The following is a 4025-nucleotide window of genomic DNA, read 5'->3' on the forward strand; positions in this document are numbered from 1 at the left end:
ATCAAATGTCAGTTTATGTTTAAAAAATAAATGGTATTTTAAGATCAGAATAAAAAGTTGCCAAAGAAAGTGTTAGTCAATAGGGAAGTTGCCAACTACAGTTGTATATTTCATTTTCCAAATTACAATCAGATCCTCTGAGTAAGAATGAGAAGTTTTGACATGATGTTGTACAGTATTTGTTACTGAGATTAAAATGTATCATAGCCTACTCATGCCAAACTACTCAAGTGTAGAAAAACAAAATTGTCAAGTGCCTCAGAATAGATGAAAGAAATGTTCAAGTGTTAGAAGTTTGAGTGATCAGTTTGTGAACTGCCCAAGGCTATCAATAAAGCATTGTATCTTTGCTTAAATTATCTGTCTAAGTGGTGAACAGAGTAATACTCTAACATATAATCAATGAAGTCTTAGTCAATTAAGTGCTTTATTTGGTTCTGAGACTTTATTAACTTTGGAGATTTGTGTGAATTCAACTTTGTCAGAAAGTTAGATTTATACTACTTCTGAGGGAAAAAGTATTGTGTTTCTGTTTCATGGAAAACTTTCAGTTTCTAGGAAAAAGTAAATACAAGTCTGCATTAATTTTGTTCTGTGTGGAGAAGCTTGTGGGCTACTTATTTGGCCTCTGTGGAAAGCAGCACACATGCTCACCAGTTATGAGTAACATGGACAGCTAGGCCAAGAAGTAATCTTTTCTTATCTCTTTCTGTTTCTCTATCTCTATCTTTCTACCTCTCTGGCTCTCTATACTACCCACTATCTTGCTCATTCACTTTTTTCTGTTTGTCAATTGTGTGTATGTGTGTGTGTGTGCATGCATGTGTGGGTGTGGTGTGTGCACATGTGTAATCAATAGAAAACATAAAAGGAGTATCTAAAAGGATTAAGTATTATTGACCTCATGCATTCTCTCTCCCTCTCCCAACATGGCAGCCTCAACCAAAAAGAAGGGGAAGATGATCTCCCTAACAGACTTTATAACTGAGGATGGGGGAACTGGTGAAGGAACCACCTATGTCCCCAAACCAGTCAACTGGGCTGATGACACAGACATCTGAAAGGAGATGTGTCAACAATTTGACATAGTAAAGATGATGGTGTAGAGGGAACCTCCAATTGGCCGTTCCATACTTCCCACTGTTCCATGGACTGCTTGGGAACCCAATATTGACCCTCTTCCCAGGTTGCCACCCTATACTGCTTTCCTAGAGAATCTAGTCTATGATGTCACAGAAGACTCCATTAAAGAATTCTTTAGAGGATTAAATATCACTGCTGTAGGCTTACCTCGTGAATCCAGCAATCCAGACAGGTTTGGCTATGCAGAATTTAAGGACCTGAATTCTCTGCTCAGTGCTCTGAGTCTCAATGAAAAGTCTCTACTAACAGGAGAATTCGAGTGGATGTTGCTAATCAAGGACGGGATAAAGACAGAGATGACTGTTCTTTTGGTCAAGATAAAAATTGGAAATTCAGACAAAACAGACACAGACTGGAGGCCCCGTCTTGCCACAGACAGCTTTGATGACTATCTACCTAAAAGAGGAGATAACTTTGGAGACAAGTACTGAGATCGCTAAGATTCAAACTGGTATAGGGCTGGGTATTTGGACCATCATCAAGATGGCCCACACAGAAACATGAGCCTCTATGAGGTCCAGAATCATTATGATGACATAAGCAGCTGAGATTATGACCAGTGCTGTGACTCCAGGATGGGCAGTGGCAGAAGAGCATTTGGAAGTGGGTTTCAGAGGGACGATGACTACAGAGGAGGTGGGGATGGCTATGAAGATAGATACGGCAGAACGGATGATTCATCATAGAACTCCAGGGATGATTACTCTTAGGATAATTATAAGCGTGATGACAGGGCCGCCCTCAAGTCCCCCCCTTCCTCCGCCACCTCCATATCTCCCCAACCCTACCCCCCGACACACCCCCACATTCCACCCCCTCCATACCTGCCCCTCACCCCACTCCCAGGCCAAAGACCCAAACTTAATCTAAAACTTCAGAGTATGCCTAAAGAAGATGACTCCTCTGCTAGTACCACCTAGTGCATCCCAGCCGCTTTTATCTTTGGAGGGGTGATTTTAGCATTCTGTCTACACTCCACCCCATAATTACCTGGCAGTAGCCAAGGATGCTTCCCCCCTTACAGTTATCTGGCCACATCCAGGTAGGCCTGACCCACTATAAAAGGTGCTACTTGCCCCATCCTCCCTCTCTTGCTTCCCCCTTGCTTCTCTCTTACCATCTTGAGCTCTTCCCTTCCCCCTTCCCTTCACCCTCTCTCCACGTGCTCATGGCCATTGGCCCGCCTCTACTTCTCTACTCTCTCCCTCTCTCTGCCTTTCTCTGCCTCTACTACACTTTTAATTCCCCTCCCCATGCCCTGAATAAACTTTATTCCTGTGGCTGGTCCCTCATGGGGAAGAGATGCCTCGACATGGTCCTGCTGAGGCACCCCCTCCCACCATACATCACCACACCCCCATAGAACATATCTTACACCTCTATATCTTTTTATAAACACATAATCAGGTGAAGTCTGTTGACACAAATGCTAGAGAAAGAGAAACAGAGGAACAGCTACAGAAAGAGGAGCAGAAGCTGCAGTGTCAGTTGGATGAGCCAAAACTAGACCTCCAGCTCCCTGGAGAGACACCCAAATCGGGGAAGTGAAGAAACTCAGGAAGAGAATGGTGGAGAACAGTAAGTGAGTCATCTCAGACTGGGACTGTGGCCACATCTGGCAAAAGTAACTCAGACTGAGATACACAATGGAAAGAGTGAGACATCTCTAGAAAATGAAACCCTCAATAAAGAAGACTGTCACTCTCTAACCTTTAAGCCTCTTAAACCAGTCTCTAAAGATTATGCCAGCCCCTCCACCAAAGAAGAATGTGTGGGTGAAGCGAAGCTCTAACCTTCCTGCTTGATCTCGGAGCTCAGACACAGACCAGCAGTCCCCAGAAATGGTGGAGATAAAGTACTCCAGCTCAGCCCTCTGAGGAAGAACCATCAAGGAAAGTTGAAAATAAAGTAGATAGGGTGAGTGTCACACAAGGCCAAACTGGAAACTCCAGGTATGGTCCTGGGGATGAAAGGAATGAGGGCAAAAAAGATCAAGAATTCAGATCTGTACCTGAGCCAAAGAAATCTGAGAAGTTCAGTTCTTCAAGCAAGGATGCTGCTCTGTCAGTGGATGGTGAGGATGAGGGAGATGACCACAGAGTAGACCTCCACACCCTGTGCCTTCTTCCTAGTCTCCACCCTGGAAAATTCAAGAGCAAATCAAACCTCTATCCAGACAAGACAAAATAAACTCATCATCTGAGGACCTTTCAAAACCTTTTCTTAATGAAACGAAAGTCTTTTGTATGCATGCTGCAGCCTTTTAAAGTACTGAAGTAAGTGGAGAGTCACCATTGTAGCCAGAGATGTGAGTTCTGCTTTGAGGAAATTATGTCTGATGATACCAACCTGTTTGACTAGTGCCTGAGGCTCCGTTCAGCAGAAATGCAGTGACAGAGAGACAGTCACATCAGTTAGACAGTAGAGAAAGGTACAAGGGAGAATTGAGATTTCTGCTTTCTAACTCTTATAAAAGGTGGTACCTGTGATTACCCAAACATTTCCAACCTTTGAAAGGTAAATCTAGTCTCTGAAGCTGTTTTAGTTTCTAGGAGGCTGCCAACACCTCTACTTTAGTTCTGACTTAAATGGGAACAGTTTAGGAGTGATTTCGGCTGGAGGTGGGCCCTACAAGTTTCCTCGCCCCACTGTAGGGCATTTCATCTAAGGTCCCTCCCTTTGAGTCCTGAGAGTATCTCACCTCCCAGGTGTCTGTTACATTTTGGATGTTCCCCACCACCACCACCCCACCTTCAACCTTGTACCTCCTAAGGTTGCCTGTTTCCATTCTTTCTACTGGCCCTCAGGGCATCAGTCCTACTCCCCCCCCCCCCCCCCCCCCCCCCCCTTCTCCCCTTCCAAGTCCCTCTGCCCTTCCCCTT

At 44.4% G+C, this 4025-nt stretch overlaps 1 pseudogene; it reads left to right on the forward strand.

The window, feature by feature from the left end:
- Positions 1-929: 929 nt before the first annotated feature.
- Positions 930-3333, forward strand: LOC110310822 (annotated as a pseudogene).
- The last annotated feature ends 692 nt before the right edge of the window (positions 3334-4025 follow it).

The sequence above is a fragment of the Mus caroli genome, chromosome 15 (genome assembly GCF_900094665.2).
Source record: "Mus caroli chromosome 15, CAROLI_EIJ_v1.1, whole genome shotgun sequence".
Classification (NCBI taxonomy): domain Eukaryota; kingdom Metazoa; phylum Chordata; class Mammalia; order Rodentia; family Muridae; genus Mus; species Mus caroli.